We start from the raw sequence: 16,424 nt of genomic DNA, 5'->3' as shown, positions 1-16,424 counted from the left end.
GGCCTCATTGGCAGCCCCTCTTATAGGTGAAATTCCTGTTCCCTCAAAAATTACTTTCTTGATAATCTGCATGATTTTTTTAAAAAATATCAAGAGATTTTAAGAGGTCTGCGGTAAGGATATAATGCGAAGACCCCTGAAATAACCTTTTTGGAGCAGACGTACTTTATTCTGTTAGAGATTAGTCCTCAGTCCGGCAGGTTTAGACAGTATCAAAATCCATCAAGTGAACATATCCTTAGGGCCCCTCAGAAAAGTCGTCAATAACAGAAATTTGACACAAGTTGTACCATTTTCAAGAATTCTGTACATAAAAAAAATAAATAAAAATGCCATTATTTTTGCATTCATTTGAATTCGATTTCCAGTAAGGAACTTAACTTTTTTTTTTTAACAAATCATGTCTAAAAAGAGGAAAAAAACTTTTGGAGAAAAAAAAGAAAACCGACAACAATCAGCACCATGTGAGTGAACAAGGCCATCTAGTTCATTGAGTAAAACTACATCTCCCGGCACCACTTGCGGCAGCGTGTGACGTCACGGTACGTCGGTCTAACCCACTGCAGCTAGGATGCTGTGAGCGCGCAGAGGGTGAGTCGGGGGCGCGCCTGGCTGACTGAGAGCGCTCTCACGAGTACGCGCCTGGGAGACGCTGGGCTTCAGAGACCTTCTCATTGTCTGTCCAATGGCTGGGCGGCCTCGGCGGGCGGAGGGGGAAAAAAAATAAAAAAAACAGCCCCAACACTTAGAGCGGACGGCCACGTAGTGTAGAGCCGCTCCGGTCCCCGTAGCCGTGTGCTGAGCGCTCGTCGTCCGGTCTATTGTCCGGGGCTGCTCTCCTCCATTCATTGTGTCGTGCTTTCCGTGTATTCACATTACAGATTTTTTTTCTCTCACGTATCCGTTACACCCCCCCCATCCACCTTTTTTTTTTTTTTCTTCCTCCTGAGGTAAATGTCGGGGGCGCGCAGTTGAAGGGTGCGCGTTACCGCTCCTGCCTCGGGTCCGCGCGTCTCGCTCGGTGTGTGATGAGCGGCGGTGGGGACTCCCTCCTGTGACCGGCGCCCCCCTCTCCACACCCCCTCCGTAGAGCGCGCCCTCCCGTTACCCCCATACACCCCCCACCTAGTATTTTGCCTCCTTCCCTCCCACCCTGAGAGAGCACAGCTGCCGGTGACCAGGAGAGGGGGGCGGCCGAGAACCGTTATCAGCAGCCGGTGAGACCTGTGGTGACCGGGGGGAGGGGGGCAGTGTGTATATGCCGTATATGTATGGGTGTGATCACACCGGGCTGCAGGAGTTGGAGCAGACATGTGTTGCTGGGACTCCTCAGTCATGTATGTGATGTGGATGATGAGGGTTCTCCTCCTGCCATTGGTCAGATTAGTGGGTAGATTGATTTTCTGGTGGATTGTCAGGTAGATGGTAGTAGTTGTGTGTACTGGTTATGTTTACTATCTGTATCGCGCATCTACGGTGTCTGTGTCGCGCATCTACGGTGTCTGTGTCGCGGATCGGCACTAACGATGCAAACGCTTGTATCCGTTAATAACGGATCCGTTTGCATTATTCATTAAAAAAAAAAGTCTGTCAAAACTGATCCGTCTTGACTTGCATTGAAAGTCAATGGGGGACTGATCCGTTTTAAATTGCACCATATCGTGTCGGTGAAAACCTGATCCGTCCCCATCGACTTAAATTGTAAGTCAGGACGGATCCGTTTGGCTCCGCATCGTCAGACGGTCACCAAAATGCTGCAAGCTGCGTTTCAATGACCGTCTAAAAAACGTAACGGAGACCAAACGCAGCCAAAGTGATGCATTTTGAGCGGATCCTTATCCATTCAGGATGCATTGGGGCTTAACTGATCCGTTTTGGGGCCACTTGTGAGATCCCTGAAACGGATCTCCCAAGCGGACCCAGAAACGGCAGTGTGAAAGTAGCCGTATCTACATTATCTGTATCGCGTATCTACAGTATCTGTGTCGTATCTACATTATCTTTATCATATCTACAGTATCTGTGTCGTATCTACAGTATCTATATCCTACCTATCTATCTCTGTAGCTTACATCTTCTCTGTGCACTGATGGCGGTACTATGTCCAGGCGCCCAGCCTGGTGTATAGCCTCTCAGATATATCAGATGTATGTGTAAAGTTATATGTTTCTATAGCTGTGTATGTATAGCATACGGTATATATCAGACAGCCATGGAGGTATATGTATGTACAGATAGGTTGGCATGAAGCCCATATATTGACCCCACACCCTGATGATGTATACGTACATGCGCAGTGTATACATTCATACCCGCGCTCTGTTACACACAGGACCCCCCCCTGGGCTGGTTTATACGTCAGTCCCGGAGCTCGTGCTGTGATCACATCCAGATGATGAGTTCTGAAAGTTTCCCTGTGTAGGTACAGATGATGGGCGTTCTACTTCTCCTCACAGTACAGACTTGCTCTCAGCGATGCCAGCCCCTCGCCATGGTGGCACTGACCGCCGCTGAGCCCCCTGTCAGTCTTGCCCCGCAGCGGCTTTGCCTGTATTTTGATGCTCTGGCCGTTTTTAGTCGTGTTCCTCAGCCTGGTAATGAATAAGTTATGTCATTTGCATTGATTGAGGTTCCGGCTATACGGTGCGATTAAATGTCACTGGAGTTTAGCTGATAACTGGTTTCCGCCATCTGCCTTTCTAATTCGCTTTGTGAACTGTTCTCTTGGCGTAGATAAGTGTTTGCTTGTGTGCCAGCTGACGAGCCCTGCCCGCCGCTCCGAGCTGTAACAGGATTTTTTTTTTCTTCCTAAATTTTCCATGTCCTATCAGTGCAGAGTCTTATTTTCCAGTCTGTGCACCTGATGTGGGAGGCGGTGATGATGACTGTGCCTCCCTCACCTGGTAGCACAGTCATTGGGATTCTCTTGAGAACAGTCCTGCGTTCGTTTTAAAGGGCATCTGTCAGCAGTTTTGTACCTATGCCACTGGCTGACCTGTTACATGTGCACTTGGCAGCTGAAGGCAACTGTTGGTCCCATGTTCATATGTGCCCGCATTGCTGAGAAAAATGATGTTTTAATATATGCAAATGAACCTCTAGGAGCAACGGGGGCGTCGCCGTTACACCTAGAGGCTCTTCTCTCTCTGCAACTGCTGCGCCCGACACTAGAGTGAGACCTATCGCAGCTCATAGTTACTATAAATTTCTGTCTTCATTTGTGCCTGAAAACAGATGCAAATGAAGATAAATGTGTCGCGCCCACGCGGAAACGCCACTTTTTGCAAATGGCTTTTAAAAAGTTGCAAACATGGTGTTTGTGACTTTTTTTTTTTTTATTACACCACAGAAGTGGCACAGGGAGATGATAAATCGACCAACAGACATTATTTTAATTAGCAGCATCAACCCTTCAAAGGGTCGGTTCTGCTACTCTGTAACGTTGTTTTATTTATATTGATTCTTTGGTTTGAAGTGGTTTTTGCTAAAAAGTCTACAGTTTTGCCTTTTTGGAGGTGGGGAGCAGTATGGCCACGTCCACAGGTTGTAGCTGCGGAGGACGCACATAGACTCGTTAGTGCCGACCTCCCCACACATGCACGCTCTGCTCTGCCATGGGGGCATGTGTGGGGAGAGGGGAGTAAGCTGCCCCACTGTTTATCTAACGTTCATGGCCAACTTAACCCCTTCAGTACCAGGGCACTTTCACCTTAAATCCCAGGCTGATTTTTGCATATCTCACCAAGTGTTGAGCGAACTTTTAGTTTTAAGTTCGGCTTCTAAAGTTTGGGTTATTGAAGAATCGCGTTATGAATTCCGCTACCACGGACCATAACGGAATTTAGAATCCATAACGTGATTCTTCGATAACCCGAACTTTAGACGCCAAACTAAAAACAGAAGTTCGCTCAACACTATATCTGACATGTGTCCCTTTATGTGCTAATAACGTATGTGGAACGCTTTTACTTATTGCAGCCATTCTGAGAGTTTTCTCGTGACACATTGTACTTCATGACAGTGGTAAATTTGAGTCAAAATATTAAATTTTTATTCATAAAAAAAAACTAATTTACAGAAAATTTAGCAATTTTCAAAATGTTAATTTTTCTGCTTTTAAAACGGAGTGATACCTCCTAAAATAGTTATAACTTTACATTCCCATATTTCTACTTTATGTTTGGGTCATTTTGTAAATTACATTTTCTTTTTTGGGGCTTCGAAGTTTAGAAGCAATTCTTAAAAATTTTAAGAAGATTTCCAAAACCCAATTTTTCAGGACCATTTCAGGTCTGAAGTCACTTTGTGAGGCTTACATAATAGAAACCACCCAGAAATGACCCCATTTTAGAAACCACCCCTCAATGTATTTAAAACTGATTTTAGAAACTGTTAACCCTTTAGGTGTTCCACAAGAAATTTCAGAATTTCACTTTTTTGGCAGATTTTCCATTTGAATCCATTTTTTTCCCCGCTTACAAAGCAAGGGTTAACAGCCAAACAAAACTCAATATATATGGCCCTGATTCTGTAGTTTACAGAAACACACCATATGTGGTTGTAAACTACTGTACAGGCACACGGCAGGGCGCAGAAGGAAAGGAACGCCATATGGTTTTTGGAGGACAGATTTCACTGGGATAATTTTAAGTTGCCATGTCACATTTGAAGACCACGTGGTACACCTCTAGAGTAGAAACTCCCCAAAAAGTGACCCCATTTTTGGAAACTACGGGATAAGGTGGCAGTTTTGTTGGTACTATTTTAGTGTACATATGATTTTTGGTTGCTCCTTATTACACTTTTTGTGAGGCAAGGTAACAAAAAATAGCTGTTTTGGCATCGTTTTTATTTTTTATTTACAATGTTCATCTGACCGGTTAGATCATGAGCTATTTTTATAGAGCAGATTGTTACGGAGGCGACAATACCAGCTATGACAACCTTTTTTGGTTGTTTGTTTCAGTTTTACATAATAAAGCCATAGTTTATTTTTGGGCGACTTTCTTATGTAGGGGCTCGTTTTTTTCCATATAAGATGACTATTTGGTACGATTTTAGGGTGCATATGACTTTTTGATTGCTTGGTATTACACTTTGTGATATGAGGTGACAAAAAATTGCTTTTTTTTACACACTTTCAATTTTTATTTTTTTACGGTGTTCATCTGAGGGGTTAGGTCATGTGATATTTTTATAGAGCAGGTCGTTACGGACGTGGCGATACCTAATATGTCTACTTTTCTTTTGCTATTTAGTTTCTTTTTTTTTTTTTTTTTTTTTTTACTTTACTTTATTTTAGGATTTTTTTTTTTTTGGTCCCACTCTGGGACTTCAACTTTTGGGGGTCTGATCCCCTTTACAATGCATTGCAATACTTCTGTATTGTAATGCATTGGCTGTAAGTGTATTACACTGCCTTCCCTGCCATCCGGTCCCCATCACAGCAGCGCGGGGACCAGTCAGGATACCGCACGTGCCACGGTCAGTGCTGAAGGGGTATTGCCACCTTGGACATTGGGGCCATATAACTATGATATGCACCGCAGTGTCTGGTAGGTGCGGGTCACACCTCTGGGACCTATACTTAGAATGGAGCCCACATTGATGTGTGGCCGCCCTCCATCGATTGCTATGAGAGCACTGAAAATAGCAGAGCGCCGGCTTGGCTATTTCCATCAGCCCCATAGAAGTGAATGGAGCAGTGAGTGGCTGCTCTTGTACAGTGCACTTCCCATTCATTTCAGTGCACCCATAGAAACGATTGGAGGGAGGCCGTGCATGCTCAGTGCGCTTTCCTGTTCTTTGCGGGATCAGTTCTAAGTATAGATGCGGGTCCCAGATGTGGCACCCGAACCCTATCCGACATTGGGCGCTTATCGCTAGCATATGCTATTAATGTCCAAGATGGGATTAACCCTTTAAAGGGATTCTGTCACCTGCTTTTAGCATTTTAAGCTGGCACCATCGCTATGTTGACTAAAGTACCTTATTTCCAGCAGTCGTCTTTTTACTTATTTTTTCGTTTAGTAGTTTTGATATAAAAGCGATTTTTATGTTATGCTAATTAGGGTCCAAGGTGCCCAGAGGGGCGTTTTTTCACTCTCCGGTGCCCAGTGACGCCCCCCTGCAGTGCCCAAGACAGCCTCATGATCATCAAAACACCTCCCACAGCCCGGCAAACGGTTCCGCCCCCTCCCCACGTCATAATCTACCTTATAGAACTGCCCCGTCCTCCTTCCTGTCTGCGGCCAGAAAACTCGCGCAGGCGCAGTACCGCCTGCGGCCTGCGCGATCATCAACGTCCTGAGGGCAACAGCGCTCAGGTCACATCACTGGGCTCGGCACATGCCCAGTGAGACTTTTGAGGCTGTTGCCCTCAGGAGGTTGATGATCGCGCAGGCGGCACAGCGCCTGCGCGAGTTTTCTGGCCGCAGACAGGAAGAAGGACGGGGCATATCTATAAGGTAGATTATGACGTGGGGAGGGGGCGGAACCGTTTACCGGGCTGTGGGAGGTTATTTGATGATCAGGAGGCTGTCTTGGGCACTGCAGGGGGGCGTCACTGGGCACCGGAGATGGAAAAAAAAGCCCCTCTGGGCACCTTGGACCCTAATTAGCATAACATAAAAATCGCTTTTTATATCAAAACTACCAAACGAAAATAAGTAAAAAGAAGACTGCAGGAAATAAGGTACTTTAGTCAACATAGCGATGGTGACAGAATCCCTTTAAGCTCCATGGGGCTCCTGGAGATAGCTGAGCTCTTGCACTCCACTATCTCCCATAGAGATGAATGGAGCAATGGACACACATGTGTTTCACTGCTCCATTCAAACAGGAGAACCCTGGCCCCCCCCATTGCAGTGATTGGCTGTGGCCCCGAGCTGTTGGACCCCTGCCGATCTTTTGGATAGGTGATAAGTTGCTGTAATGGGACAACCCCCTTAAGAAATGGGTGTCTGTCATGTTTAATAGAAGTGGACAGCTGAAAGGAGCAGCTGTAGGGGGGTGTTCACTTACCTCCACAGAGCCGCATACACTCCCCCTTTTTGATGACACTTGTTGGCACAGGCGTCTCTCAGGAGCATAAGGGCGGCTTTATAGTTGGGGAAACGTCCATAGAGCAGCATGTGAATAAATCATCCTCTGCTGAGATCAGCTGTCGGGGGGCAAAGTTTAACACGTTGTCTATGAGCCGGTATGATCGCATTGTCACCTTCTCCATCCGCAGCACATTGAAGCCCATAGAAATGACCAAAAATGGGAAGACGTGGAGTGGCTCTTACTGATTGTGAGCCCCTTCTGAATGGAAAGTCTGCAGCCACATTGTGTGAGCGGGGGAAGCGAGGCTTCAGGTTTCCTATATTGTTTCTCTTACAAATGGTAATCGTTTCCTGACAGAATCGGCGCGCTCTCACAATTGTTTTATCTCTTCCCATTTGCATGAGCCGTAACCGTGGTCTGGAGCCGTCACCGTGGTCTGGAGGGCATCAGATGAGCTCATAGAGAATGAGAGAGAACTGGTCTAACTAGTATGTGAGGCTGGTCGCCTCCTCCGGGCTTACTGCCTGTCTTCCTGCGCTCTGCCTTACATGCTCAAGTCCTTAGACCCGTGCACCATGCGTCATCTGACCGGGAGAGGGGTCACAAGGCTGTCCTCTTCTCCCCTAAGAACAAGCCCGTCCTGGTCCATCGCCGTGTCCGCAGCGGGGTCCCTGTGAGGTTTGTTGCTTCCACATGAGGCTCGATAATCGTGTTTTTTTTGTTTTGTTTTTGTACTGTTCTCAGTTATTGACGTGTTTGTCATTTGGTGAACCAGCCTGCTCAGTTGTGCGGGGTCTCTATATGTGATCTTGTATGTACTTACCTCCTTGTGCTGTCGAGTCTAGCTCCTGTGACACTATAATTCCCAGCATGCCCTTTCACCTGTATGCTGAGTGTTGTAGTTTCACAACAGCTTCAAAGCTACAATTCCCAGCTGCCCACAAGTCATGAAGGGAGTTGTAGTTTGACAGCAGTTGGAGAGCCATAGCTCCCAGCATGCTCTCACAGCTGGTCATATTAGGAGTTGTAGTTATACAGTAGTTGGATAGCTATAGCCCCCAGCAGGCTCTCACAGCTGGTCATATTAGGAGTTGTAGTTATACAGTAGTTGGATAGCTATAGCCCCCAGCAGGCTCTCACAGCTGGTCATATTAGGAGTTGTAGTTATACAGTAGCTGGAGAGCTATAGCTCTTGGCATTCTCTCAGAGCTGGTCATGTTGGGAGTTGTAGTTACACAGTAGTTGGAGAGCTATAGCTCCTGGCAGGCTCTCGCATCTGGTCATGTTGGGAGTTGTAGTTACACAGTAGCTGTAGGACGACTGTCCTGTATATGTATATAGCGTTTTGTCATGTCCGGTTGTGAGAAGTGTAAGCCGCTGTCGTGTGCAGAGGTCTTAACGCTGTTTAGTAAGTCACGGAATAGATTTGTGGTTGGATGAGTGCGTCTCTTGGTGTCTTTTGTGTTCTTATCAGTGTTGGTTTTGGAACAGGTCTGCAGGATCTTTTGGGAGGCTGCCCGCTCCAGCATTAACTCTTTAGGTTAGCCCCATGGTTTATTCATGTATGAGCTCATTTGGAGCTGTTTAAGTCAGTGGATGTTATTCTGGTTTCTGTAGTTACATCCAGGAGCGTGTTTAGACCTCCTGCACACCTTGAGATTACGCCTGTGTTTTCCATGTGGATTTTCCTGTGGGAAAAACTGCCGAGTAATGACATGTGACAAATCCCATGCACACCTTGCGTATACTTTCCGCGTGGATATTGACCTACAGCATGTGAGGTTTGCTGACTTTTTTTTATTTATTTTTTGACTGGACCTGAATGACCGGATAGGTCATTAGTATCTGATCAGTGGGGGTCCGACACCCGGGACCCTGCTGATCCGCTGTTCTGAAAAGGCACTGGCGCTCCTGTGAGCCCCACGACCTTCTTGCAGTTTACCTAGCACAGCACCGTACATTGTATAGTGCAGTGGTGGCTAACCTCTGGCACTCCAGCTGCTCTACTCAGAGCATGTTGGGACTTGTAGTTACACAGTAGCTGGAGTGCCAGAGGTTAGCCACCACGGGTATAGTGGCTGTGCTTGGTATCACGCTCTATCACGCCTAGGAAAGCAGAGAGAAGGCTGCGGCACTCAGATGAGCACCGCTGCCTTCTCAAACAGCTGATCGCAGGGGTCCCGAGTAAAATGATGAATCCAGTAATTTGACCCCAAAAAATCATCGATGAAAATTTCTTGCATCGAGGATTCGTTTGTGTCATGTGACCACGGAGCGGGAATGAAGCGTTTGCTATTACTTCCCACTCTGTGGTCACCCGCTGGCCCGTACCGTGCTGCACTGGATCCAGTGAAGCGCGTGAGGAAGGAGCTGTGGAGCGGTGCCCCTACAGGAAAAGGTAAGTATTTTATTTCACTGGCACTGGGGACATGGCATTGAAGGGGGACAGCCAGCAATGGATGGCATGGAGGGGCAGATGGGAGTGGGGGACATGGCGGGGCTGATCTGATTTTCACTAGGGGGGTCATGGAGGGGCTGATCTGATGGCACTTGGGGGGTCATGGAGGGGCTGATCTGATGGCACTGGGAGGGGTGGGGGACATAGTAACAAATGGCATGGAGGGACTGATGGCACTGGTGGAGTGGAGCTGATGGCACTGGGGTGGGGGGAGCTGTTGGCACTGGGGGGATAGTGTTGCTGATGGCACTAGGGGAACTGATGCACTTGGGCTGATCGCACAGAGGGGAACGAAGGGTGTTGGGGACTGATGGCAGGGGGTCTGATGAGTTTTTATAAAGGAAAACAGTCTTAATTCATTCTTTCTTATTAGATTACTTAATAATCGTAAAAAAATTATCGATAAAATACTCTATTACTAAAATAATCATTTACTGCAGCCCTAGTCCCGAGTTTTCGACCCCCACCAATCAGATACTGGTGACCAATCCCGAGGATAGGTCACCAGTAAGAAAATCTCAAAAAAAACCTTTAAATGTAATCTCTCCTGTAGTATATGCTAATAAAGTTGTCCAGGAGTAGAAAAAGGGTGTGCTGCCCCCTCTATTCACAGCGTAGCTGGACGAGCCCTGTTTTCCAGATAGGTGGTGTGACCGACCCCCAGTACTCAGGAAGAATATGTCCGCATCTGTATTCTTCCTTACTCAGGAGATATTGCAAACCGCTAATCTGTAGCTCCCAGTTTCCCCAGTCACTGGTCGAGACTCGGTGTAGATGAAATAAAGGCTGCTTTATTGAGCAACTGCACAAACTTAGATACAGAAAGTGATCAGATGAAACTGTAATCCCATCACATCCCCCTTCCCCTCCCCAGACATTCTATCTGTACCACACCACAGGGGTCCACCTGATGAAATAGATCCAGACAGCCCCAGCAGGAGCCTGGCCAAAATGTCATTATCCAGAGCTCTTTCCCAGTACACTGGGAGATAATGAAGGGGTGTGGTGGGGTGCTGACAGTCTTTTGGTAACCAGTTAACCAGTATAACCTAATTACACATATCCAACACCAATAAACATTTAACTCCAACTGATGACCATGTCATCACATAGCTCCCCCAAGTTAAAGGATGGCAGACCCGGTAAGACCCTCTACGGGTGCGCTTGGGGATGTCAATGTTAGTCACCCTTCCAGTTCTGTTTGGCGAGATAGTCCATCAGCATTCCCATTGTGTTTCCCATGCCGATATTAGATTGTGAAAGTGAACGGCTGTAGGGACAGGCTCCACTGCAACAACCGTCCATGTGCCCTGGACACCCGGTTCAACCAAACAAGGGGGATCTCCAAAATCCTAGGTCCGTAGTCGCTAGGAAGGAGGCAGGCACTCGGGCTTCTCCAGCAGCCCCAGTGACGGTTCAGTCCGTCACAGGTGGGACTTGAACCTATTGGATATTTTATGCAAGATAAAACAATCCAGCGTTCGGGCACCTTGATAAAATCCACAGGACATCATGTAGCACAACACTGCATGTCTGGCCTAAAAATTGCAAACCCTGCGGTTCCTCAACGGGCTCTCCACTTTTGTCATCAATATCGGATTGTTGGGGGGCCCGACTGCTGTGACTCCGCCGATCAGATGTATTAACTCCTTCAGGACCCTGCCATATTTCAGCTTTCTGCCCAGGCCATTTTTTGCAAATCTGACGTTTCACTTTATGTGGTAATAACTTTATAATGCTTTTACTCATCCAGGCCATTCTGAGATGGTTTTCTCGTCACATATTATACTTAATGACAGTGGTAAAATTGAGTCCAAAAAAGTTTCATTTTTATTTATAAAAAAAAATAAAAATAAAAAATACCAAAATTTGAAAAAATTCACATATTTCAATTTCTCTACTTTTATAATAGATAGTAATTAGAATTTAGAAGGTTTAGAAGCAAATCTTGAAATTGTTCTGAAAATTTCCAAAACGCACTTTTAAGGACCAGTTCAGGTCTGAAGTCACTTTGTGAAGCTTACATAATAGACACCACCCAAAAATGATCCCATTTTAGAAACGACACCCCTTAAGGTATTCAAAACTGATTTTTACAAACTTTGTTAACCCTTTAGGTGTTCCACAAGAATTAATGGAAAATGGAGATGAAATTTCAGAATTTCACTTTTTTGGCAGATTTTCCATTTTAATCCATATTCCCCCCCCCCCCCCACTAACAAAGCAGGGGTTAACAGCCAAACAAAACTCAATATTTATTGTCCTGATTCTGTAGTTTACAGAAACACCCCATGTGTGTTTGTAAACGGCTGTACAGGCACACGGCAGGGCGCAGAAGGAAAGGAACGCCATATGGTTTTTGGGAGGCAGATTTCACTGGGATAATTTTACGCTGTCATGTCACATTTGAAGACCCCCTGATGCACCCCTAGAGTACAAACTCCAAAAAAATACCCCATTTTGGAAACTATGGGATAAGGTGGCAGTTTAGTTGGTACTATTTTAGGGTACATATGATTTTTGATTGCTCTATATTACACTTTTTGTGAGGCAAGGTAACAAAAAATAGCTGTTTTGGCACAGTTTTTTTTTTTGTTATTTACAATGTTCATCTGACAGGTTAGATCATACCAGATATGACTACTTTTTTTGGCTGTTTGTTTCAGTTTTACATAATAAAGCATTAAAAAAAAAAAAAAAAAAAAATTTTTTTTTTTTGTGTCTCCATATTCTTTTTTCTTTTTTAAAATTTTGGGTAACTTTTCAGGATGAGATGACAGTTTGATACTATTTTTGGGGTGCATATAACTTTTTGATCGCTTGGTATTACACTTTTTGAGATGTTAGGACACAGTTTTTCTTTTACAGTGTTCACCTGAGGGGATAGTTCATATGATATTTTTATACAGCAGGTTGTTACGGACGCGGCGATGCCTAATATATATATTTTTTTTTTTTTTTTTTTACATTTAACACAATAAAAGCATTTTTGAAACAAAAAAAAAATCATGTTTTAGTGTCGCCATATTTTTTATAAATTTTGTTGGGCGATTGTCTTAGGGGCTCATTTTTTGCGGTATGAGGTGACTGTTTGGTACTATTTTGGGGGGTGTATACGCCTTTTTGATCGCTTTACCTAACCATACCATATTAGGTATCGCAACGTCCATATTGACCAGCTCTATAAAAATATCACATTACCTAAATAAAATAAAAACTGTACTAAAAAAAAAACTATTTTTGTGACCTTAAAAGTGCAACACCTTTTAGTGATGTAAGGTCACAAAAAATGTTTATTTTTTTAACCCTTTTTTTTTTTTATTTTTTTTTTACTGTGTTCACCTGAGTGGTTAGGTAATGTGATATTTTTATAGAGCCGGTCAATATGGACGTGGCGATACCTAATATGTCTACTTTTCTTTTTTACAGGACGCTTTTTATTTTATTTTAACTTATTTATTTATTTTTGTCCCACTCTTGGACTTCAACATTACTGGGTCTGATCCCCTTTAGAATGCATCACAATACATCTGTATTGTACTGCATTGACTATTGGTGTATTACACAGTGTAATACACTGATAGCTTGGCTTGGGGCTGCCATGGCAACCATTAGGTCCCTGCCACAGCAGCGCGGGGACCCGATGGCTAAGGAGAGGGAGCGCAAACTTCCATATGCTGTGGTCAGTGCTAACCCCAGCATATGAGGGGTTAATCCACCGGCTTCGGCGTTATCACAGATGCTGGTGGATGCGGCTGTCATTAATAAGCGGATCTCTGCCGCTGATCACAGCACCGCACGTGGGGGGGAGGAAGGACCGCAGGACGAGAATGCTCATCCTGGAGCGCAAAGTACCGGCCATTCTCGTCCTGGGTCCTTAATGGGTTAAGATGAGGCAGTACCTCAGTGTTTACCTGCTTGACATCGCAGCGGCGAGCAGTGTAATTACAGCCTTTCTGTGGTTGTCTGGGTCCACGCCTCTGCACCACAAAAGATATGTCTTTTCTTTTGCCGAATTTTGTGGATCGTGGACCCATTCAAGTCAATGGGTCTGCGCCGCAGCACGGAGTTCACGTCTGGTGCCCGTGTTTTGCGGTCTGCAACCGGGGCATGGCGAATGAGCCTGAATTGTCTGGGAAGAATTTGTCCGTGTTTTTATAATTTTCTTCTTAAAAGATCCTTCTTTGAAAGAACCTTCCCAGGGGGATTGTTCATCCATTGAACGTGTATGGGCAGTTTGACCTGTAATGGCCAATATGTACTAACATGTGTATGGTCAACCATCAACCAGCTCATATCTAGTGTGTATGACCACCTGAAGCGCATGTAGTGATCTGACAAATCCCAGGAGCCAAATAGTCAATGAGCCTGGCTGTTTGCTTTCTGCAGATCTTCATGGATGTAAATATCCATAAGTCCCGCAATGTGTCTATCGCTGTTTAAGTGCTCATTCTGTCACTGATTGATCCCTGGGTACAGGAATTACAGCAGGAGGGGAACAGGATACTGTTAGTACGTCACTATCCCGAATGTGGTCAGTCTATTTACATTGATCTCGATGTATGCACAGAAGCCCAGCATGACACTGTGTAAATGTGTTGTCCCATGCACGGCACCTATCACCATGTAGGGTGGCTGGGATCAGTCCCATAGAAGTGAATGGTGGTCCCACAGGAGCACTGCTGCTCCTTTCATAGACTTGGGGTCTCCCGGTCTTGGGATCACTACATTTATTGCCTATGCTGTTTGTAGGATAACCCCTTTTAAGGGTCCTGTTGGGAACAGTTACTAATGTGATGGCAATCTGTATTCACCACTATAGAATATAGTTGTTAGTTATAAGTAGCAATAAATAAATCACGCTTACAATAATTTATATGGCCGTGCAGTCCATGCCACCTGTCAGGAGTTTGGGTAGATCTAGGCTGAATTATTATTTTTTTCTTTTTAAGTATAAGACATCGTTCACATTTTCCATTTTCACGGACTGACGTGTGCCATCTGCATTATCCATTTTCCACAGTACCTATTGATTTTAATGTGTTTTTTTTTTTTTACACATCAGTGGCACACCTCAACATCAATCACTGACCGTGACATTCACCACTTTGCTCTATGATGCCACCAAACAAACCCATTGAAGTCTACGGGTCTGTGAAAAACCACAGACACAACACAGATAGCATCCATGTTGTGTCAGTCTCTCACAGACCATTGCTAGGAGGTGCTCTTGAAATTAATTCTCAGCCTCGCAGTGTCCGTGAAATACCGAGGACAAAGTACAGACACCCTGGCCAAACACGGATGTGGAAATGTGAACGAGGCCTAATCTGTTTCCTTTTCGTTGTGTTTATGACTTGTGTTTTATGTTAAAGGGGTTGTCCCATCTCAGACAATGGGGGCATATCGCGAGGATATGCCACCATTGTCTGATAGGTGCGAGTCCCACCGCTGAGACCTGCACCTATATCGAGAACGGGGCCCCGCAAGTGAAGGAGGGTGCCCTGCGCATGCGCAGCCGCCCTCAATTCGTTTCTATGGGGCTGCCGAAAATAGCCAAGCCAACTATTTCCGTCGGCCCCATAGAAATGAATGGGAGCCTGGGCCGCGCATCTCTGTGAGCAGCGCTTTGTGGTGGACGGACCCCGGGAAATCTGCCACAACTCTCTGCTCCGTTCTCGTTATAGGTACGGGACCTGCACCTATCAGACAATGGGGGCATATCCTAGCGATATGCCCCCATTGTCTGAGATGGGAATACCCCTTTAAGGATAGTCAGTGTTGGACGCAAATTGCTAAGCAAGTGACACATCCGAGTAGTTCTCTGGAATCTGGACCAAGAAAGGGATTTATCTGTTTTGCTGAGGAATTGGTTGAGTTTGTTGGAGATCAGTGTGTAGTTATCTGCTAACACTTAAATGGGGATCACAGGAACGACAAGTTATCCCCTATCCAAAGTATGGATGATAAGTGTCTGGTTGGTGGGGCCCGACAATTGGGACCTCCACCAATCATTAGAAGAATGGGTTAGTGGTTGAGCATTTGTGCTGCCTCCCCGGTCATCTCTATGAGACTGCCAGAGATAGCAGAGTGCATCACTTGTCCATCTCTAGCAGTCCCATGCAAGTAAACTGCTGCAGCATTGCTTATGATCGACTACTGGTACGTCTAAACGGGGGGCATGGTTCTTGACAGACCCCACCGATCTAACAGGGGTAGCTTTCTGCCCTGGTTTATAGAGGGTGGGCCCAGGACCCTTCCGCCTGTAAAGTGTCCATACGAGACAACTCGTAGTTAAGGATCTTCTTTATTATGGAGGCATTGAGTATAATGTGCAGCTTGATGCCTGCCTTTTATTTCCAGTGCATCTGCAGACTCTTGGCAAAATTCTTTTCTCCTATAACTGTCCCCAAAGAACACGGGGGTAACATGCCAGCCTTTCATTACACTGGGCTAGTTGACATTTTTTCCCTAATCTAAATCAGGTGGTGATTGTACCGCGGTGCATTAGGCACAAAATAGGACATTGTTATGTTAGAGCCATCGCTAAATTGTCGAGTTGGCACACAGCGAGTTCTAAGCACGCCGGCTCTGCCATGTGTTTACACTGTGCTTTTTCTTCACCCCATGTGTTAATTGGCGAGTTTGACGCTTCTGTTTACAGCGGCAGTACAAAGAAAACATACCACTAAGTAGGGATGTCACGATACCAAAATTTTGATTCCGTCTCGATACCATTGCGATATTCGATACCACGCAAAAAAAATAAAACGCCAAAAAAGCCGCGTGCATTCCGCAATTTAAGGAACGTATATTTTAATAGTTCGCACTTTTTCTGGCGTGGCGATATGTAATATGTTTATTTTTTTTATTGTTTTATATATTTTATATGCAACATTGGGAAAGGGGGCGATTTTAA

At 45.3% G+C, this 16,424-nt stretch overlaps 1 protein-coding gene across 2 annotated transcripts in view; it reads left to right on the top strand.

Moving 5' to 3' along the window:
- Positions 1-1,061: 1,061 nt before the first annotated feature.
- The window catches only part of WNK3 (WNK lysine deficient protein kinase 3), a 101,371-nt gene continuing 86,008 nt past the window's right edge, over positions 1,062-16,424 (top strand). The window contains exon 1 of one of the 2 annotated variants that reach the window (XM_044305947.1): positions 1,062-1,217. The gene's annotated coding sequence lies outside the window, so the exon portion shown is untranslated. Of the gene's footprint in view, positions 1,218-7,126; positions 7,726-16,424 lie in introns of those variants that run through there. The other variant, XM_044305948.1, reaches the window with a different exon arrangement.

This window comes from Bufo gargarizans, chromosome 9 (genome assembly GCF_014858855.1).
Source record: "Bufo gargarizans isolate SCDJY-AF-19 chromosome 9, ASM1485885v1, whole genome shotgun sequence".
NCBI lineage: Eukaryota > Metazoa > Chordata > Amphibia > Anura > Bufonidae > Bufo > Bufo gargarizans.
Note: the sequence above shows the minus strand (reverse complement) of the source record. Positions and strands in the feature narration are given on the sequence as shown.